This window comes from Neofelis nebulosa, chromosome 4, assembly GCF_028018385.1.
Source record: "Neofelis nebulosa isolate mNeoNeb1 chromosome 4, mNeoNeb1.pri, whole genome shotgun sequence".
In the NCBI taxonomy this organism is placed as follows: Eukaryota; Metazoa; Chordata; class Mammalia; order Carnivora; family Felidae; genus Neofelis; species Neofelis nebulosa.
In genome coordinates, this window is record NC_080785.1 from 151149735 (window position 1) to 151173275 (window position 23541).

A 23541-nucleotide genomic window follows, 5' to 3' on the forward strand; every position below is an offset into this window, starting at 1 on the left:
TCACTGAGCTCGCAGTTCCTGAGTTCAAGCCCCACATTGGACTCTGTGCCAACAGCACAGAGCCTGCTAGGAATTCTCTCTCCCTCTCTCTGCCCCGCACACATGTGTGTATGCTCTCTCTCTCTCAAATAAACGTCAAATAAATAAACAAATAAATAAATAAATAAATATGATGCAAACTTTCATTACATTGGATTTAGCAATGGCTTTTTAAAATGACACCAAAAGCACAAGGAAAAAACTAAAAATAAAGTGGACTTCATCAAAATCCAAACTTTTACACAAAGTACACTATCAAGAGAGTGAATAAACAATCCACATTTCAACAAAATCGCAGATGAGGAAGTTCCAAACCCTCATTCTTCCACAGAAACATAAAAAACAGCAGCAATTGGCTGAACCAGCTGTGATGGAGCTTAGAAAACAGCCAAAAGTGTACAACCAAGAGACTGTTCAATCAAGAAAAATCTCTTCAAAACAATAGGCAACTTTTGTGGTGTTTTTACTCATCCCTATCCCACTCACCCTTGCATGGCAGTGGTTCTGGTCTTGAAAAAGTGGCAGCCCAGGGACACCTGGGAGACTCAGTCGGTTGAGCATCCGACTCTTGATTTCACCTCAGGTCATGATCTCAGCATTTTTGAGCTCCATGTCAGGCTCTGCGCTGAAAGCTCAGAGCCTGCTTGGGATTCTCTCTTCCTCTCTCTCTGCCCCTCCCCCGTGCACGCTCCCTCACTCGGACCCTCTCCCTCCCTCTCTCTCTCTCTCTCAAAATAAATAAATAAACATTAAAAAAGAAGAAGAAGAAGAAGAAAAAGTGGCAGCCCAGTTCCCTCCCTCAAATCAGAGGGAAACCTGATTTGCAAATTACTGAGTATATCTGTTCTAATCTATTTGGGAGATACCTGATATTAGCAAGCACTGCTAATAAAAGCTGCAAAGCCTACTCAAAGATAATGAGGAAGTTGGGGTGAAAACACTTTGAGAAATTACAACATTTCAAAGCAACAGGTATGTGGGAAAATTTAGAAAACTACACACACACCCAGGCAACACACATGATGAGACAAGACCTGAAAAGACCTTTAATCTTTCACCTCAGACTGATCCCAATGCCCAGAGGAAGGCTACTAAATGTTGAAGGAGTGCCCCAGCACAGAGCCACTCTGCAAAAACACAGGTGTTATACATTTTTCTGCTTTTCTCTTTTTTTGGTTTTGTTAGTGTGTTTCTTGTTTTTCTTTTGTTTGAGCTTCTGGCATACACAGAAATCTTGGTCTAAATATTAGATGAACATGAGCTAAAGGAACACAGACATCAGTGATCACATAGTGAGGACAAGGAATAGTCTTGGCAAAATAGTTTAGAAAAAGCCTCAAAACAGACTACCACAGCCTTCAACAATCAAAAAAAAAAAAAAAAAATCCGTAAACCCCAATAAAAGGGGAGAATGTGATTTTCAGAGTTATCAAATTATGATGCCCTATTTTCAATAACAAGGAAAAAAAGCACAAGACAAAGAAATAAGAAAATATGGCCCATTCAAAGAAACGAAATAAATCAAGAGAAACTATCTCTTAATAAACCTAGACATCAGATTTACTAGACAAAGACTTTATGACAACTATGTTAATTATGCTTAAAGAACTAAAGGAAACCAGGAAAACCATGTATAAACAAAATGAGAATATTTATGAAGAGACAGAAATTTATACAGTGGAAGAAAAAAATAAATTAAAAACCCTGGAGCTGTAATTACAACAAGTGCAATGAAAAGTTCACTAAAAGGATTCAAGAGATTTGAGCAGGCAGAAAAATTAGCGAATTTGAAGACCAGCTGGTTGAAATTATAAAGTCTGAAGAACAGAAAGAAAAAATAATGAACAAAGGTGAACAAAACCCAGGGGGCCTGGAAATACCATCAAATGGACAATGATTATGGGAGTCTCAGGAGAAGAGAGAGAGGAAGGGCAGAAAGATTATTTGAAGAATGGTCAAAAAACAAAAAAACAAAACAAAAAAAAAATCCACCAAATGTTATGAAAGATATGAATATATAAATCCAGGAAGCTAAATGAAGTACAAGTAGGATAAACTCACATTAAGACACAATATGATCAAACTGTCAAAAGACAAAGAATTTTGGGGGCACCTGGGTGGCTCAGTCAGTTAAGCTTCCAACCTCGACTCAGGTCATGATCTGTTTGTGAGTTTGAGCCCTGCATCAGGCTCTGTGCTAACAGCTTAGAGCCGGGAGCCTGCTTCAGATTCTGTCTGTCTGTCTGTCTGTCTGTCTCTCTCTCTCTGCCCCTCCCCAGCTTGCTCTCTGTCTCTCTCTCTCTCAAAAAATAAAGAAAAAAATAATAAAAATAAATTTAAAAAGACAAAGAATTTTCAACGCAGCAAAAGTGACGAGACCCTCAATAAGATTATCAGCCACAAAAAAAGAAAAAAAAAAGATTATCAGCTAATTCCTCATTAGAAACCTTAGAGACCACAGAGCAGTAGACAATTTATTAAAATACTAAGGGTATAAGTGAAGAATCAGTAAATTCTATTCTGAAACCAGTATTACGCTATACGTTAACTAGAATTTAAATAAAACTTGAAAAAAATATTTAAGTAAGTAAAATACTAAGGAAACATAAACTGTCAAGAATTTTTTTTTTCATTTTTAGAGAGAGAGAGTGCATGCGCACAAGTGGGGGAGAGGGATAGCGAGCGAGAGAATCTTAAGCAGGCTCCACCCACGACCCTGGGATCATGACCTGAGCTGAAATCAAGAGTTGGACACTCAACCAAGACACTCAGTCACTCTGTCAATCAAGAATTCTATATTTGAGAAAATTGTCCTCCAAGAAATGACACATTCCCAGATAAACAAAAGCTGAGGGAGTTCATTACCATTAGATGAGCCCTGCAAGACATGTTAACAGTTCTTCCAGTTGAAATTGAAAAAGAAGCTAAATAGTAATCAAAGCCATATAAAGAAATGAAGATCTCTGGTAAAGATAAATACAGGGGCAATTACAAAAGCTAGTATTATTATAACTTTGGTTTGTAACTCCACTTTTTACTTTCCACATTATTTAAAAACAATCTCTCAAGAATAAACAAACATTAAAAAAAAATTTTTTGACCCAGCAATTGCACTATTAGGTATTTATCCAAGGGATACAGGTATGCTGTTTCAAAGGGGCACATGCACCCCAATGTTTATAGCAGCACTATTGACAACAGCCAAAGTATGGAAAGAGCCCAAATGTCAATCGATGGATGAATGGATAAAGAAGATGTGGTATACATATACAATGGAGTATTACTTGGCAATCAAAAAGAATGAAATCTTGCCATTTGCAACTATGTGGATGGAACTGGAGGGTATTAATCATGCTAAGCGAAATTAGTCAGAGGAAGACAAATATACAACTTCACTCATATGAGGACTTTAAGACAGAACAGATGAACACAAGGGAAGGGAAGAAAAAATTATATAAAAACAGGGAGGGGGACAAAACATGAGACCTCTAAATATGGAGAACAAACAGAGGGTTACTGGAAGGGTTGTGGGAAGGGGGATGGGCTAAATGGTTAAGGGGCATTAAGGAATCTACTCCTGAAATCACTGTTGCGCTATATGCTAACTTGGATGTAAATTAAAATAAAATAAAACTTCAAAAAAATATACAGTACAAAAAATTTTTTAAACATTTTTTTAATAAAAAAAAAGGCAAGACAATGGAAGAAGTAGCTTCTGCCAACCAGGAAGCAGCAGGTGAGTTCTCAGAATCACTAATAAAATCACTGAGGGAAAAAGAATGTCTGGTTTATAATAACCCAGATGAATGGGTCCTACTCCAGAAAGAAAAAAAAAAAAAAAATGCCACAAGGGACATCTATTATTAAGGAAGAGAAGAGAGCACCAAGATATAAGGCAGGGAAATATAGGCTAATTCTACTGTTTTGAGTCAGGCTCATGAGCTGTAAAGCTGCTAACCCCTGAGCCAGTCTTCTGGTTATACAACAAGAAAGCCTGAACAAGAACACTTTTTCTGGATTGGTTCCACTGATGCTGAGTTCCTGAAGTCTGGAAGTACCTTGCTGGTAAGAACTGACTTTTAAAGTTCTTTTCATATTGGACAATGCCCTTGACCACCCAGAACCCCATGAGTTCAAAGCCAAAGGTGCCAAAGTAGTCTACCTGCCCCCAAACACATCTCTAATTCAGCTTTTAGATCAGGGGATCATAAGGACCTTTAATGTTTATTAAACATGGTACTCTATGGAAAGGACTGTCAATGCTATGAAAGAGAACCCTGACAGAATATCATGAAAGTCTGGAAGGATTACACCACTGAAGAGGCCATTGTTATAGAAAAAGCCATGAAAGGAGGCGCCTGGAAGGCTCAGTCAGTTAATGGTCTGACTTCAGGTCAGGTCATGATCTTGTAGTTCCTGAGTTTGAGCCCTGCATCAGGCTCTGCACTGACAGTGTGGAGCTTGTTTGGGATTCTCTCTCTTTCCCTCTCTGCCCTTCCCCAACTTACACTTTCTCTAAATAAAACAAACTTAAAAAAAATAAATAAATAAGCCTGTTGTATGTGTGTGTCTTTGTATGAAAATGTAATAACTGTATGGCAAGAGCCATATGAGATGTTCTGTGTCGTCACCCAAGTATTCATGGTGTAGAACATCATGTGCAAGACTTGTATGAAGTGGACAGTCTATCCTTACATAGGCATAATGTGAGTGACGTTTAACAAAAAATTAATAATATGTTAGTTTTCTTGCTATTTCATAACATTTTTTTCAAAGAATTACATTACCATACAGTATGCCTCTCTCTCCCATAACTGGAGAAACTGCCTATCAGCCTATCATCACAGGTAAATATTTTAAAAATCTAACAGTGTTTCCAATACTATATTATGAATATGACTGTAATACCGTATGCCACAAAAATTTTATAATGATTCGTTCATTAGTGTACAGGCTAGGCTACCATAAAGCAATCATATTGCTGCTTCCTTGGTGCCACTGCATGAATCATTAGTACCTGTAAATAAATATGAATTTTTTATATATTCTTTTTTTAAATGTTTATTTTTTTTTTTATTTTAAAATTTTTTTTTTTCAACGCTTTTTATTTATTTTTGGGACAGAGAGAGACAGAGCATGAACGGGGGAGGGGCAGAGAGAGAGGGAGACACAGAATCGGAAACAGGCTCCAGGCTCCGAGCCATCAGCCCAGAGCCTGACGCGGGGCTCGAACTCACGGACCGCGAGATCGTGACCTGGCTGAAGTCGGACGCTTAACCGACTGCGCCACCCAGGCGCCCCTAAATGTTTATTTTTTGAGAGAGACAGAGTGCATATAGACAAGGGGCAGAGAGAGAGAGAGACACAGAATCCAAAACAGGCTCCAGGCTCTAAGCTGTCAGCACAGAGCCAAACAGGGGGCTCAAACTCACAAACAGTGAGATCATGATCTGAGCCAAAGTTGGACGCTTAACCAACTGAACCAACCAGGCGCCCCATTATCTTTTTGTTTTTGATATCTACTGTTAGTAATATGTATAAACATCTACACTGTTTTTATCATATAAGTTATGATAATACTGATAAGGTACTATTGATAAAAAGACAATATTGATATAGATACTAACAATTCATTTTTGTAAACAATTAAATAGATGGTATTGATTAAAAAAACAGTACTATGTGTATTTTCTCTTCCTTGAGATTTTAATAATATTTTCTCTCTAGCTTACCTCGTCCTTAAGAATACAGTATATACTGGAGTGCCTGGGTAGTTCAGTTGGTTAAGCAGCCTGTTTCAGCTCAGGTCATGATCGTCTCACATCAGGCTCTGCACTGACCACACGGGGCCTGCTTTAGATTTGCTGTCTCCCTCTTCTCTCTGCCCCTCACCTGCTCGCACTCTCTCTCAAAAATGAAGATTAAAAAAAAAAGAATACAGCAGCATATAATACATATACAAAATATGTGCTAACTTTTTCAGTTGTCAGTGAGGCTTCCAGTCAACAGTAGGCTATTAGTAGTTAAGTTTTGGGGATTTAAAAATTATACATGGATTTTCATCAGTGCATGGAGTTGGTGCCCCAACCCACCATGCCATTCAAGTATCAACTGTATATGCTGTGTATATGTTGTATAACTGTATAAGCTGTATATGTTTAAAGAGACTCACTTTAGATCCAAAGACACAAATAGGTTGAAAGTGAAAAGACAGAAAAGATATTCCATGCAAATAGTAACCAAATGAAAGCTGAGGTGCTAGATTAATATCTGACAAAATAGACTTTTTTTTTTTAATGTTTATTTTTGAGAGAGAATGACTGCACGCACACGCGTGTGGGGAATGGGCAGAGAAAGAGGGAGAGAGTGAGAATCTCAAGCAGGTTCTGCAGTCAGTGCAGAGCCCGATGTGGGACTCGAACTCATGAACCGTGAGACCATGACCTGAGTCGAAATTCAGAGTCGGATGCTTAACCAACTGAATCACCCAGGCACCCCTCAGACAAAACAGACTTTGAGTCCAAAGTTTATGAAAGACAAAGGATGACATCAGATATTAACTAAAAGGTTCAAAATATACAGCAAGAAGATAAATCATAAATATTAAGCACCTAATAACAGATTCTCAAAATATATGAAGCAAAAACTGAAAATGTGAAGAGAAAAATCAACAGTTCTCTAATAACTGGAAATTTCAAACCCCACTTTCAATAATCGGTCAACCAGACAGAATAAAAGGAAATAGCTTAACACAATTAGAGATCTAATAGACACAAACAGAACACTCTATGCAAAAGTAGCAGAATCACATTTTCTCAAGTGCACCCGGACTAGTCTCCAGGATGGACCATTTGTTAAACCACAAATAGGTCTCAATAGATATAAAAAGATACTGGGGCACCTGGGTGGCTGTTGGTTAAACATCAGACTCTTGGTTTTGTCTCAGGTCATGCATGATCTTGCGGTTTCATGAGTTCAAGTCCCGCATCCAGCTCTGCACAGAGTGCAGAGCCTGCTTGGGATTCTCTCTCCACCCCACCCCTTCCCCACTCACGCTGTCTCTGTCCCTCACAACATAAATAAATAAACTTAAAAAAAAAAAGATACCATTTAAGTATCTTCTCTGACCAATGGGGATGAAGTTAAAAGTCAGTAACATAAGGAAAACTACAATTCACAAACTTAAAAAAAATTTTTTTTTAAATGTTTATTCATTTTTGAAAGACAGAGAGCACAAGCAGGGATGGGGCGGAGAGAGAGGGATACAGAATCCAAAGCAGGCTCCAGGCTCTGAGCTGTCAGCACAGAGCCCCACGCGGCTCAAACTCACACCATGAGATCATCACCTGAGCCGAAGTCGGATGCTCAACCAACGAGCCACCCAGACACTCCCCGCCTTTTTAAATTTTTTTAATGTTTATTCATTTTTGAAAGAGAGGGACAGAGTGCAAGCAGGGGTGGGGCAGAGAGAGAGGGGAGTACAATTCACAAACTTTTAAATACATATTGCCGCTGACTTTCCAGTTCCTCTTCTAGGAATGCATTCCCTAGAAACTTACAGTGTGAGGTGACATATTTACAAATGCACATATTGCAGCACTGTTTATAATAGCAAAAGATTATAAAATCTAAACCATCAATTGAGTATACTACACTATTAAAATACCATGCAACTCTCAAAAAATAAGGTAGCTATGCTAGTTGATCTAGGATGTTATTATACATTAAGTTTTAAAATATGTGCAAAATAACTATTTGTAACATCGTATCATTTGTGCAAAACAGAAAAGAATACAGGCAAACTTTGGAGATAGTGCAGATCTGGTTCCAGGTTACTGCAATAAAGTGAATATTGCAGTAAAGTGATTGAAATGAATTTTGTGGTTTCCCAGGGCATATAAAAGTTATGTTTACACTGTACTGCCATCTATTAAGTGTGCAATAGCATTATGTCTAAAAAAACAATGTACATACCTCAGTTAAAAATACTTTATTGCTAAAAAATGCTAACCATCATCTCAGCTTTTAGCAAACTGTAATCACTGATCACCATGACAAATAATAATGAAAAGTATGAAATACTGTATCACCAGAATATGATACAGAGACAAAATGAGCAAATACCGGTGGAAAAATGGTGCTGATAGACCTACTCCACTCAGGGTTGCCACAAACCTTCAATCTGTATAAGATGCAGTATCTGTAAAATGCAACAAAACAAGATATGCCTGTATATATAACAAAGTTCGAGGACTCAAACTTGCAGATTATAAAACTTAATACAAAGTTACACTAATCAAGACAGTGTGGCACTGGCATAAGGATGGCCGTAAGATCAGTGGGACAGAATTCAGAGTTCAGAAATAAATCCTCACATTTAGGATCAAGTATTTTAGACAAGAGTGCCAAAGACCATTCAACGAAGGACAGTCTTTTTAACAAATGGTACTAAGACAACATGTCACCAAGCACAAGAATGAAGTTGGACCCCTGTATCATGCCATTTGTAAAAATTAACTCTGGGGGCGCCTGGGTGGCGCAGTCGGTGAAGCGTCCGACTTCAGCCAGGTCACGATCTCGCGGTCCGTGAGTTCGAGCCCCGCGTCAGGCTCTGGGCTGATGGCTCGGAGCCTGGAGCCTATTTCTGATTCTGTGTCTCCTTCTCTCTCTGCCCCTCCCCCGTTCATGCTCTGTCTCTCTCTGTCCCAAAAATAAATAAAAAACGTTGAAAAAAAAAATTAACTCAATGGGGCACCTGGGTGGTTTAGTCCTTTAAGTGTCCAACTCTTGATTTCAACTCAGGTCATGATTTCATGGTTCATGGGATTGAGCCCCACCTTGGGCTCTGCGCAGACAGCACAGAGCCTGCTTGGGATTCTTTCTCTCTCTGCCCCTCCCTTCCCTGTGCTCCCCCACCTTAAAATAAATAAACATATTTAAAAAATTAACATAAAAGGGGGGCACCTGGGTGGCCCAGTTGGCTGAGCATCCGACTTCAGTTCAGGTCATGATCTCACTGTTCATGGGTTCAAGCCTCGCATAGGGCTCTGTGCTGACAGCTCAAAGCCTGGAGCCTGCTTCGGATTGTGTCTCCCTCTCTCTCTGCCCCTCCTCTGCTCATACTCTCCCTCCCTCCCTCCCTCTCTCTAAAAAACAAATGAACAGTTAAAAAAAACTTAAAAATTTTTCTTTAAATAAAAAAAAAAACTGGCATAAATCTTTATGACCTCAGAGTAGGCAATGGTTTCATAGATAAGACAGATATGAAAAATAACAAAAGGAAAAATAAATTGGCAATCATCAAAATTTAAAACTTTAGTGCTTTAAAAGATACCAAGAAAGTGAAAAGGCAGCTCACAGAATGGAAAAAAAATGTGTGCAAATCATATACTCAATAAGGGATTTATATCTACAATATATAAATAACTTTTAAAATAAATGTTTATTTAGAGAGACACACAGAGAGAGAGAACGCACATCAGTAGAGAAGAGGCAGAGAGAGGGACAAAGATAGAATCCCAAGTAGGTTCCACACTGCCAGCACAGAGCCTCACACGGGGCTCGATCTCAACTGTGAGATCATGACTTGAGCAGAAATCAAGAGTCGGGTGCTTAACCCACTGAGCCATCCAGGCATCCCTATGTAAATAACTTCCATAACTCAATAAGAAAAGACAACCCAATAAACAAAATGGGAGAAGGGCATGAGTAGACATTCCCCTAAAGATGACATACAAATGGTCAACAAGCATAGGAAAAATGTTCAACATTACCCATAAAGGAAATGCACATCAAAACCACAATGAGATACCACTTCACATCCACTAGAGTGGCTATGAAAAAAAGGTAAGTTGATGAGGATGTGGAAAAATTAGAATGCCCATACACTGCTGGTGGGAATAGGGCAAAAGATTTGTGAAACCATCTAGTAGTAGTTCCCTCCAAAGTTTTACTCAGGATGGATGGAGTTCTTACAGACAGGCAGTTAATTCAGCATAGCAAGTGGCTATGGGTCTTGGACTGTAAAGATCTCAAACTGTTCTCAAACTTTAAATAGGCAAAAACTGTTGAGCTGCAGGCATGAAGCCAGGGCCACTTCCGGTAAGCAGAACTGGCAGTGGAGAATGAACCCAATGCCAAGTCAAAGCTTTAAACGCTGAAGCTTATCAGATCCCAGCAAAAACACTGGTTGATATATGCATAAAGACAGGAGCCAAGAAAGTCAAAATCTACTAAGGAGTGATAACAAGTTACCTACCATGTCATTTAACCCTGAAAATAAATGATATTAAAACATCAATTCCATACAAACTGTGGCTGGCCATGAACCGTCAAGTGGGATTGAGAAGGGCCTACCACCTCAACTGCCTAGATCCCACTCCAACACATGCTACTCACCAGTCAGTAAAAGGTCCCTTTGGTGAATTCTGAAGACTAGCATATGAAACCAATGCAGTTACAGATCTGGATAAGTAGTAAATAGTCAAATGAGAGTTTTGGAAGACTGAAGTGAAAAACGGTTCCATATGAATAGCTGTTGAACAGGGTCGCCTGTTCTGGAGATGGTGAGCATTATACTAAGCTTTAGGCTATACTCCTAGTGATACTCTTCCCTCAAATCCTTTAAGTTCAACTTTGCAATCGCACTCCCCTAGAACCTAAAGACTGGTTTCCTGGAAGCTATTTGGCAGAAAAGCCTCCCCAAGGTAGGTCAGCATTCTTTATGGTTGGAGCTATGATGGTAGCTGATTATTTTCAAGCTTCCTCCGCCTTTAATAAAAATATTCTTGGCAAATGCTTCCACTCTGGTCCATCTTGCAAAGGTCCACGAATTTCACCTCTAGCAACTTAATTCCAATACCCAGGACCATCCTTTTTAATCATGACTTCAGTTCCAAAAGCCAACAAAGCAGAACCAGAAGTCCTATTCTATTAGCGTATCTGCCGAATGCAGCAGCTTGATCCTGCATCAAACACTCTAATTTTTCCAAAGTAAATGCTTTGAGTCTCAGTTAAGAACATTAAGGGGGCATCAACAGGCAACGGTTGGTCTAAGCACCTACCCAAGTAAGACCCAACCAGAGTTGTTAAACAGTAGCAACTTAAATACGCACAATGGGAGATGGAATTAGTGACTGCTGGCAGCACCCATGTCCCTCACAAATTTTCCATTTAAAGATTTAAATGTATTGGGGCACCTGAGTGGCTCAGTTGGTTGAGCGTCCGACTTCAGCTCAGGTCATGATCTCATGGTTCGTGAGTTCAAGCCCCGCATCGGGCTCTGGGCTGACAGCTTGGAGCCTGGAGCCTGCTTCCGATTCTGTGTCTCCCTCTCTCTGTCACTCTCCCCCTCACACTCTGTCTCTTTCTCTCAAAAATAAATAAACATTTTTAAAAAATTATTTTTTTAAATAGGACTAAGCTTTAAAAAAAAAAGATTTAAATGTATTAATTCCAATTATGAGGCCTCTAAAGAGTCCTCAGATTTGGAATGGGGAATTTACATGCCTGCTGCCATCCCTAGATGTGACATCTGTTTCTCAGTCTCCTTCTCCAGAACCATATCCTGATTCCCCTTTAATGGCACTTGCTTTGCCTACCATTACACTACACTTACAAGCTAATTAAAAATGGATCAGACATAAATGTAGAAACTCCACTATAAAGCTTCTAAAAGAAAACACACGGGAAAAAAAATTTTTTTTGAGAGAGAGAGAGAGAGAGAGTAAACGAACACACCCTGATTGCAAGAAGGGCAGAGGAGACAGAATCTCAAGCAGGCTCCATGCCCAGCACTAAGCCCAAAGTAGGGCTCAATCTCATGACCCTGAGATCATGACTTGAGCTGAAATCAAGAGTTGGATGCTTAACCAAATGAGCCACCCAGGTGCCCCAAGAGAAAATCTTTTTGAGCTTGGTATCAACAGAAAGGATCCAGAAAGCATTTATAAAAGAAAAAGATTAAAATTAAAACCTGTTCCTCAAAAGACACTGCTTAAAAATAAATAGGCAAACTAGGGAAAAGGAGTAAATATTTATAACACATATCTGACAAATGCTTACTATTATTAGTCATAAGGAAAACAGAATAAAACCACGAGATACTAGTACACACCCACCAGAACTGCTAAAATTAAAAAGACTTACAACAGGAAATAAACAAGGATTTTCAGCAATCAGAACTCTTATGCATTACTGGAAAGAATGTAAGATGGTACAACCACTTTAGAAATTGGTCTGACAAAACACTACCCTATGACACAGCAATCTCACTTCTAAGTACAGTATTTACATAAGTGAAAACAAAAAACTTGTACAAAAATGTTCACAAAAGCTTTATTCATAATAGCTTAAAAATGAAGTCAACCCAAACATCCTTCAAAAGATGAAATAAACACATACAGATTGATGTTCTGAGGGTTTCCATCCCTGGGGTAGTGTACTTTATATAATTAGATTTCAAATAGAGAGATGCCTTTTTGGTAAACTGGAGAGAAGGATTAGTAGAAAGGGGAGGTGGAAAAGGAGAATCAGTAAGATCCTTCTTTTATAAAAGTTATTTTTACAGGGGTGCCTGGGTGGCTTCAGTTGGTTAAGCATCCAACTTCAGCTCAGGTCATGATCTCACGGTTATTGAGTTCAAGCCCCACATGGGGCTCTGTGCTGACAATGTAGAGCCTGCTTGGGGTTCTCTCCTTCCACCCCAGCTCCTCCCCTACTCACGCTTTCTCTGTCAAAATAAACTTTAAAAAATTATTTTTACAAATTGTTACACATATAAAATTTACCATTTTAACCATATTTAAGTGTACAATTCAGTGGCATTATGTATCTTCACACTGTTGTGTAACCATCATCCCCATCCATCCACAGAACTTTTTTCATCTTCAAAACTGAAAATCTGTATTCGTTAAACAGTAACTCCTCATTCCCCTCTCAAACCAGCCCCTGGAAACCACCATTCTATTTTTTGTCTCTGATTCTGACTACTCTAAGTACCTCATAATATTAGTGGAACCATACAATATTTGTCCCTTCGTGAGACTGGCTTTCTTCACTTATCTTCAAGTTCAGCCACACTGCAACATCAATTAGAATTTCATTACTTGTTAAGGCCGAGTAATATTGCAATGTATGTATATACCACATTTTGTTTATCCATTCATCCACTGATGGACACTTGGGTTACTTCCATCTTTCGGCTACTGTAAATAATGAACCTGGGTGTACAAATATCTCTTTGAGACCCTGCTTTGAATTATTTTCGACATATACCCAGAAGTGGAATTGCTGGATCATATGGTAATGTTTTTAATTTATGAGGAATCACCACACTGTTTTCCACACCAGTTACATCATTCTACATTCCCACCAACAGAGCACCTTCAGTCATGGACTGAACTGTGTCTCGCCCCCCCCATTCATATGCTTAACTCTCAGCTTCAGGTGGCCCAGTATGTGAAGAGAAGGCCTTTATGGACATAAGATTAAATGAGGTCTTAAGAGTGGGACCCTAATCCAATAGGTCTGATGTCAGAGGAAGAGATACTGCGAATGTATGCACAGAGGAATGTTTGTGTGACAACACAGCAAGAAGGCAGCCTTCTGCAAGCCTCACCAAAACCCAACCCTGCTGGCACCTTGATCTTAGAATGGGAGAAAATACACTTCTGTTGTTTAATTCACCCCATCTGTGGTATCGTGGTATAGCAGCCCTACCAGAATAATACAAGCTTCAATTTCTCCACATCATCACCAATACTTGTTATTTTCTGTTTTGGAAGTGTTTTTGTTTTGACAATGTAGAGCCTACTTGGGATTCTAACAATCAAAATGGTTATTTTGATAATCACACCATCCTAATGGGTGTGAAGTTGCATCTGTCATTTTGATTTGCATTTCCCCTAATCATTCATAATGTAGAGAGTCTTTCCATGGGCTTATTGGCCATCTATATATCTTTCTTTGGAGAAATGTCTATTCAAGTCTTTTGCTCATTTTTAAATCAGGCCGTATTTTTGTTGTTGTTGAGTTTAGAAGTTTTCTGTATATTCCAGATGTTAATTCCTTATCAGATATGTGATTTACAAATATTTTCTCCCATTCTGTGGGTTGCCTTTTGACTCTGTTGCCAGTGTTCTCTGATGAAAGGTTTTTCATTTTGATAAAGTTCAATTTGTCTACTTTTCATTTTGTTGACTATGCCTTTGGTGCCATTATCGAGGAGATTATTTCCAAATCCAACTTAAACATGTTCAAGGTGGTAATCAGCATTTTAGGGGGGTAAATTAAAAAAAAAATTTTTTTTTAATGTTTATTTATTTTTGAGAGACACAGAGGCAGAATGCGAGTGGGTTAGGGGCAGAGAGAGAGGGAGACACAGAATCCGAAGCAGGCTCCAGGCTCCGGGCTGTCAGCACAGAGCCCGACGCGGGGCTCGAACTCACAGACCGTGAGATCGTGACCTGAGCCAAAGTCGGACACGCAACCGACTGAGCCAGCCAGGCACCCCAAATTTTTAAAATTTTAAGTGGTCCAATAATAAAAGGGTTTCAAGACCACTGGCCTAGTGTATGTATTTTAGAGTCAGAATGCCTGGGTTTCGATCAAAACTCCAGTTTTCTGGTGCTCAGTCAGTTAAGCAAGCGTCCAACTTCAGCTCAGGTCATGGTCTCATGGTTCACGAGTTCGAGTCCCATGTCAGGCTCTGTCCTGACAGCTCAGAGCCTGGTGCCTGCTTCGGATTCTGTGTCTCCCTCTCTCTCTGCCCCTCCTCTGCTCATACTCTGTCTCTCTCTCTCAAAAATAAATAAACGTTAAAAAAATTTTTTTAAAAAACACTCGTTTTCTAACTATTGCACCCGTGATAAGTTATTTAATTTCTATATGCCTCAAAGCTCTCCTATACAATAAGAATAATGGTACCTATCTCATATGATTACTATCAGGAGTAAATGAGATCAGTGCATAAGAAGCAATCATATTCATAGCCCCATTGTTCACAATAGCCTCCAACTGGAACAGTTCAAATGTCCCTCAACAGGTGAATGGATAAACACAACGAGATACAACCATAAAAAGGAATGCAACAAAATGATGAACCACAAAAAACAATGCAAGTGAAAGAAACCAGGCATAAAAGACTGAGAACTGTGTTAACTCCAATTACATGCAATTTCTAGAAAACATAAAACTACAGAGACAGAAAGCACATCAGTGGATGCTAGAACTTGCAGTTGGAGTGAAATGAAAAGTGGAGATAAACAACAAACAGGAACTAAAGATTATTTTGAGGTGTTAGAAATATTCTAATTCTGAACAGCAGTGATGACTATATCAAACTGAACACATACTGTGGAGGAATTTCATGATATGTAAACTACATCCCCAAAAAAAGAGTTTTGAAGAATTCTAAAACAATGTTTTAAATATTATTACTGCTACTATGCTCTGGTATTTAAAATCATAATAACATTGGGGCACCTGGGTGGTTGAGTCAGTTAAGTGCCTGACTCTTGATTTCAGCTCAGGTCATGATCTCAGAGTCGTGAGATCAAGCCCCGTGTTGCACTGGGCTTGGAGCCTGCTTAAGATAGTCTCCCTCTCCCCCCCCCCCCCCCCATGCACATGTTATCTCTCTTTAAAAAACAGTTTTTTTAATACACTAAATCACAGTAACATCAAGCTGGAAAGGACCTTCCTGAGTATGTCTATTCCTACTCCCGGAAATGAGAGAGAGAAAGATAAGCATAGCTGAGTGCTGTGTCACAGTTAAGCATTTTACATGGATTCTCTTTTAATCACAAGTCCTCTACGGGGTAAACTCTGTTACTATTCCCACTTTATAGACCATGAAGCTGACACTCAAATAGGTTGAGAGACTTGCCCCCAAACAATGTAACTGATATGAGGAAAATATACCAACTCAAGACCACTTGATTCCAAAGTCAATGCTTAGAAAAAACCATCCTGGGGCATCTGGTGGCTCAGTCTAAGTGTCTGACTTCAGCTCAGGTCATGATCTTGCGGTTCATGGGTTTGAGCCCCATGTCAGGCTCTCTGCTGTCAGCGCAGAGCCCACTTCAGATGCTCTGTCCCCTTCTCTCTCTGCCTCTCCCCTGCTCTCTCTCTCAAAAATAAGTAAACTTAAAAAGAAAAGAAAGAAAAAAGAAAGATCCATTCTGGAATTCATATGGAATTTCAAAGGACTCTAAATAGCCCAAACAATTTTTAAAAAGAATATACTTGGAGAACTTACACTTCCCAATTTCAAAACTTACTACAAAGCTACAGTTATCAAACAGTGTGGTACTGTTATAAGGACAAACAGAGATCAATGAAATAGAGAACCAAAAAATAAATCCTCACGTATAGGTCAGGGTATTTTCAACAAGGGTACCAAGATTTTTCAAGGGAAAAAGACAGTCTTTTCAACAAATGGTCATAGAAAAATGAATATCCAAGTGCAAAAAAATGAAGTGGGACCTTTACCTAACACCATATACCAAAATTATCTCAAAATGGATCAAAGACCTAAATGTAAGTGCTAAAACTATGAAACTCTTACAATAAAACACAGGGGAAACGCTTCATGCATTGGATTTGGCAATGATCCCTTGGCTGTGATATCAAAGGCATAGTCAACAACAAAAATAGACAAATTGGACTTCATCAAAATGAAAAACTCTTCTGCATCAAAGAACACTATCAATAAAGTAAAAAGGCACCCCCGTAGAATGGGAGAAAATATTTGCAAATCACATATCTGATAAAACAGTAATATTCAGAATATGTATATTATCAATGTTCATAGCAGCATGATTCTCAATAGCCAAAAGGTAGAAACAACACAGTTGTCTACCAACAAATCAAGAGATAAACAAATGTGGTCTATACGCACCAACAGAATATTATTCATCCATAAAAAAGAATGAAGATGTTGATTATATCTCAATTAAAAAAATTTTTTTTAATTTGTAAAAAAAGAATGAAGTTTGGATACATGCTAGGACATGAATGGATTGTGAAAACACTATGGTAAGTGAAAGAAGTCAGACAAGAAAGGACAAATATTGTATGATTTCACTTATATGGGGTACCTAGAACAGGCAAAATCACAGTGACAGAATATAGATTAGAGGTCACCAAGGGTTGGAGGGAGCGGACAATGAGACTTACTTAATGGACAGAATTTCTGTTTGGGGTAATGAACAAATTTTGGAAATAGAGAGTGGTGATGGTTGCACTACAGTGTATGTAATTAACGCACTGAATTTTACAGTTAAAAACGGTTTAAGGGAACCTGGGTCGCTCAATTGGAAGAGTGTGCGCCTCTAGATCTTGGGGTCATTAGTCCAAGTCCCATGTTGGGTGTACAGATCCCTTAAATAAATAAACTTAAAATTTAAAAAAAAGTTTTTTTAATGTTTATTTATTTTTGAGATTGTTGTAACTAAGTTTTTGTGTGTATACCTGATTATTATTGTTTTTTAATATTTATTTACTTTTGAGAGAGAGAGCAGGGAAGGGGCAGAGAGAGACAGAGAATCCCAAGCAGGCTCCACACTGTTAGCACAGAGCCCAACACGAAGCTTGAACCCACAAACTGTGAGATCATGACCTGAGCCAAAATCAAGAGTCAGTCGCTCAATCAACTGAGACACCTAGGCGCCCCATTTTTTAATGATTTAAATAGCAAATTTTGTTCCAACATACATAACAAAATATATTTACCGCAACTCTGTAAAAAATTAGCAATATGTAAAAAGCATTGAATTATACACTTTAAATGGTTAACTGCATGATGTATGAATTATGAATTATATCTGAACAAATCTGTTTTAAAAAAAGAAACTAACATTTAGTAACCACTTTCTGCACACGAGGCACTGTTCTAATAGCATTACATAAACCTCACAAAAACCTCATTTCACATATGAAGTTAGGTAATTCACAATTTGAAGTAAGGTAGTTTATCCAATGTCACTGGGTTAGTGAAGGAGTCAGGGATTCAAACCCTATCAGATTCCAGAGCTCCTCTAGTCATTCGCTCTGCTATTCTGTGTCCCATAGTGTGATAGGAGGGTTATAAAATACGTTCAACGGATGCCCATTAACTAAGTGAATGAGATGAAGAAGGTATTATGGGAGTGTAACAGAAAAATTAATTCTAAGCTCTTGGTATATACAGCTAAAAAAAAAAAATCCATCAAGGAATGATTTATGATCTTTAAAATTTCAGAACTTTCTGGGGCACCTGGGAGGCTCAGTTGGTTAAGCATCTGACTTCGGCTCAGGTCATGATCGTATGATTCTGAAGTTCAAACCCCACATGTAGCTCTGTGCTAAAGGCTCGGGATGCTCTCTCCCTCTCTCTCTGCCCCTCCCTGACCGGCGCTTTCTCTCACTCAAAATAAATAAACTTAAAAAAAAATGTTTTTCCAGAACTTTCTGATAGTTTCAATCTTTTTTTTATTAATGTTTTTTGTTTATTTTTAAGAGAGACAGAGAGTGAGTGGGAAAGCTCAGTAGAGAAAGAGAGGGAGACACAGAATCTTAAGCAGGCTCCAGGCTCTGAGCTGTCAGCACAGCGATGGGGCCCAAACCCATGAACTGGGAGATCATGACCTGAGCTGAAGTCTGCCAGGTAACCGACTGAGCCACCCAGGCTCCCCGCTGATAGTTTCAATCTTAATACAACCCCGAATCAGATGAGTAACAGCAGTTTATACATTTAAACATTGGCAGAAGAGTATAACCTTGCTAAAGTACCCACAATAAAAGAGTTCATTTAGTAACACACACTCACCTCCCCCACCTAGGCCTTGACAAGTCTCCTCTGAAAGGCTTCAAGAACCTAGGATCCTAAAGGCAACAAAAATAAACCCAAGTCTGGTAACAGAATTCTATAAAGAAGGGTGTTACAGATGTCCAGACCTAGTACCTATCCTATAGGTTAAGTACCTAGTCAGGTGCTCATTAAATGAGACAAGGTTCAGGTCCAACTTGTCTGTGTTTCACCTAACATGCCATTAGTTACTTTAGGCATTGCCAGTCCCTACCGTCACCCATCATCAGTTCTTCAGATCTCTCTCTACAATCCTCACAAGTTTGCTGATGTTGACATTATTAAACTATTCACACTGGTGGCATTACTCAACAGGAAGTTGAAAACTAACAAACCTAGGGCACAATCCAGAGTTCAGAAAATGAACCAGGTGACCAGGCACATCAGAGTCTACTGAACCCCTTCACTTAGATCCAGCAAGTGTGACCTTCACAAGCAAACCTGAAATATGTAAAAAATACAATTACCCTTGAAGTTTATGTACCTTACAAAACAAGGCCTTTTCTATTTATTAAAAAATGCACCCCTAGAGTTGAATCCAGTAGCACATCAATAATAAAGTTAGAAGAAAAACAGAATTACAACGCCAAAAGGACTCTGAAGAGTAAATACTAAGAAACATCCCTCTTCCCACATTCTCCCAACGGGCGCAGAACCCACCAGACCACTCCCCCCCCCCCCCCCCCCCGCCACCAGGTTCTACCACCGCGCGTGCCGGGCTCGGAGATCTCTTGCCCTGTGGTCGGGCTGAGCCCACCCACCCGTGTCTGGCCAGGTCTAAAACGGGGCTACGTGCTAGGCACAAGAAGGCCTCCTTCTCGAGCGATGCCTCAGAACTGGATCAGGTTCCCGCAAAAGCAGGAAAACAGGCGGAAGAAAGGGCCCGCCTGAGGCTCCGCAGACCAGAAGCACCAAACCGTAACCACGCGCTAGCCCGGGACCCCGCAGCTAACAGCCCCGAGGCTGGACCGGTAATTCTACAGCTGCCGCCGGGCCCCGCCCCGGGCCCGCGACCGTTCCGGGGCGTTCCTCCCGAGGGCGGCGCCTCCCTCACCACACCGCCACTTGGCTCTCTTCCTCCCAAGCGAGGCCGCGGCCGCCGCGCGACACCGAAGCCACAGCTTCCAGGCCGCGAGGACCCGCGACTTCCATAGCGGCTTGGCAGGCTGTCTCCTTCCCCGCAGGGTCCGGCACGCCCTCTCTACCGCCCCAGGCCCTTACCGAGGCAGCGCGGCCTCCGCGGCCCGCTCCTCCTAATCCTCAGCCGCCGCCACCGACCCTGCGTCGCGGAGACCGGAACTTCCTCCGCGCCGGGCCGCTGCTCCACAAAGGCGCCGCGCTGCCGCTTTCAGCGCTCGGCCCGCCGGGAGATGGAGTACAGCTGCAGGTCGCGCCGACTCCACTCCCACCGTGCCCCGCGCGTGGTGGGGGGGCGGGGCTGCCTACGGGAGCGAAGCGTGAGGGCACGCCGCTCGCCGTCGTCCAATGGGAGGGCGCTCTTCCCCAGGTCTGCGGGGTCCGCAGGGGGTTGTGGTTTAGGCCCTGGCTGGTCTTCGGGCGCTGTTTCTGGAGTAGAGCAAGGCGCGCATTCCCCTGTTGATTTTGCGTCCGCGAAGTTTGTTCTTCTCTGCCCCAGGGGCGTGGGTAAGGCCCTAGTCCGCCTGGTTCGAGGCCGCCGTATTTTCCGTCATTGTGAAGGCAGTAGAAGGGAAACTTCTCCGGTCGAAGCTTTCCGGGAAAGTGACTGGTGGCCCACCCAAACGCCTAACTCCTGACCCCCTCAGTCCAGGGGTTTAGCCCTTTTTGCCCAAGACCCGAGGATAGGTGCAAGAGAAGCCCTTGAATTAGAGGCTCGTCCCCTTTTCTTCTAATGGATTTCCAAGTTAGGCATTCTGCAGGTATTTTAGGCAAATACAATCTGTTCAAGGTTCAGTAGTCCCACTTATGAGGGAAATTCCACCCAGCTTCCCCAGGGCCTTTCTAGATCTCAGGCAATAAATCCAGCCAAGAGTGACTTGTGCGAGGTCTCAGAACTGGAAAGTTCTCTGCAAATCTCTCAATCTAGCAGGAAAGCTTTCAGTTTGCAGCTCATTTCCAGAATCTCCTTACAGCTAATGTTCAAACGGCAAGCTCTAAGCTTCCAGGTGGATTGTCTACACTGTTGATATGCTTTCTGGTTACTGGCACCTGGTGTCTCTATCAGTGGACCTTTAAGAAAGGTAACCTGATTGTATAGCCCAAATTCAACATCATGGTGTCAAAGAAATCTGCCAGAAAAGCCGATAAAGCGTTCTAAAATAAAGCAATCTTTATCTGCAGTGAAAGGAGGTTGTTGGGTTAAGTAGTCTTAAAAATTACCTTTCCACTTTTCAGGCATCTTGTCCGGAAGTCATTCCTTCATTCAAGAACTGTATGAAGGGCCTGTGTGGGATAGGCACTGCATCGGGTGCTGGTGATCCAGGAACAAACAAAGCTGATAAAATTTGCTGCCCAAATGGAGATGGGTGTGGGGTAATTATTGGAGATGGACAACAAATTAAACAAGATATGCACTCTTTGTGAAATGAGTTTGGTTTCTGTAAGGAGGGAGATGGAAAGCCATTGGAAGGCTCTAAATAGAATAATATAACTTGGCATCCATGTTTAAATGATCCCTCTGGCTGCTATGTGGAAATAGGCCAAAGGTAGGAAGGGCAGAAGCAGCGCAGCTGGTTAGGAGTGTTGCAATAATGCAGCCACAGAAGGATGGTACTTGTACCTGTGTGGCCACAGGAGACATGGACTGGGATGAGGGCAGAGAGGGAAGAATGTGGGAGAAGCAGTTTTGGTAGGAAGAACAAGAGCTCGGTTTGGGGTAGGTTGAGTTTTTGACGCCTCACATTCAAGTGAAACGTGGAATTGACAGTTGGATACATCAGTCTGGAATTCAGGGTCAAAGGTCAGCGTTAGAGCTACAGATCTGGGAGGTATCAGCATATTGTTGGTGTCTGAAGCCATAGTCTTGAATGAAATGACCAAGGGAATGAGGGAGGGAGTGTAGACAGAACAGAGTTCCGGCCCTGAGCCCTGGGGCACACCAACACAGGTTACAAGGAAGAGGAGGAACTGCTACACGGAACTGTGGGTACTTTGACTTTACCTTCCAAACTGGACCATTGTTGGTGGGTCTCTCTCTTATCAGGTAGTACTTTAGTCTCTGGAGAGGTAAGCCATATTAAGGCTAATTATTCCTGCCTTCTACCCAATTTCATTGGGTAATAATAATTGCCACTCTTTATCAAACTATAGGGTTGGCACTTTATTATCTCACTTAGTTTTCACAATAACCAGATGAGAAAACCGCTTTTATAGGTAAGGAAACCAAAGACCTGTTAAAGTAAGTACAGTAATTGCCACAGCTGGAAAGTAGAGGGTGGGGCGATTCCAACCCCAGTCTTATTCCAAGGTTTATGCTCCTGACTATTTTCCCCTTTTTCTTAAGGTGATTATTGAGGGTTTTCAGAGGAAGCATCTGGAATTTTCTTTTTTTAAACTTACAAGGGCTCATTGTATTAGTAAGGTTTTTGTCCCCTCCCCGCCCCCCCCCCCCCCCCCCGGCCTAATAACAGGAAGTATGAGCTATTTAGAAGAGCTGATCTGAGCAGCATCCTCACCTGGAATGGGGAATACAAGGCCTAGTCAGGGAGGTGCGCCCACTTTCAAGCCCCTAAATGCTCACAGGGGAGGACCCAGCAAAGAGAAAGACCATGTCCTGTATGTTGTTCCTTGTTGCCTTGGTCTCATTTGGGGCCATGGCTCCTGGCATGGAAAGTAGGGTTTGATCAAATGTTAAAATGAGAGACAGGAACCAGGAGAGACACAGATGATACAAGACCACAGATGAAATTTTCCAGCAGAGCAAAAAAACCATCTGCCTTACCAGGACCTGCAAAGTAATAAAGGCAGGAAGGAAAACTTCAGACTTTCCAGGGAGGGACTGAGTGTTCTCATTATTAGCTCAGAGTATTTCACATTAGATATCTTGTACTTGTAGGAGGGGGAAAGTGCTGAAAGGGTCATTAAGGGATTTTCCCCTAGTCCCACAAGTAAAATAGCAACAGGGCAGGGAACAGATCCCAGCCTCCGGGCACAATTAGGCATTTTCACTTTAGCAGCACCTCAAGTTCTGAAATGTCCCCTAAAACTATGAAAGAAAAGACATCTGGGGAAGAACAAGAGGTTTTATTTTACCATTGCTCTAGTCCCCACTAGTCCTTGCTGCTACTGTTATGGAGAGGACATGCTGAGTCCATGAAAATCATGCACCCAGACAAAATAGAAAGCTGAGGTTTAGAGGAGCCCCAGACCTAGAGGGTGACAGAAGGTGCAGGGTAATGTGTGGTTTATGGCAACGCCCAAGGTTTGAAGCATTGTCCTGCAGGGCAGCAGAGCCATCATGGGACTGGCATTTGTTATTCCAAAAGACTAAGATTTATTTCTTGGTAATTCTATAAGCAAAAAGGTGACATATTGGTATATGTGCTGCCGAAGCGAGCACAAAAAGGTGACATATTGGAAAGGATTGTCCCAATATTCAAATATAAGTCAGTAAGTGGATTAAAACAGAGTTTGGAATGATAACCTTAAAATGTTTTACTAAGTAGCCACAATGGTTT

The 23541-nt window shown here is 40.9% G+C and overlaps 1 protein-coding gene and 1 long non-coding RNA gene across 6 annotated transcripts in view; one reads left to right on the forward strand and one right to left on the reverse strand.

The window, feature by feature from the left end:
• Nucleotides 1-20262, reverse strand: part of RBM6 (RNA binding motif protein 6) — a 105710-nt gene extending 85448 nt beyond the window's left edge. For 2 of the 5 annotated variants that reach the window (XM_058726859.1, XM_058726856.1), the window contains exons 1-2: nucleotides 20108-20259; nucleotides 19222-19327 (exon numbers count right to left, since the gene is read on the reverse strand). The gene's annotated coding sequence lies outside the window, so the exon portion shown is untranslated. Of the gene's footprint in view, nucleotides 1-5771; nucleotides 5870-19221; nucleotides 19328-20107 lie in introns of those variants that run through there. The other 3 variants (XM_058726858.1, XM_058726857.1, XM_058726861.1) reach the window with 3 other exon arrangements.
• Nucleotides 20263-20289: 27 nt separating this feature from the next.
• Nucleotides 20290-21450, forward strand: LOC131510145 (uncharacterized). The gene is made up of 2 exons (XR_009260918.1): nucleotides 20290-20501; nucleotides 21260-21450. It is a non-coding gene; the product is annotated as an uncharacterized LOC131510145 (long non-coding RNA).
• Nucleotides 21451-23541: the final 2091 nt, after the last annotated feature.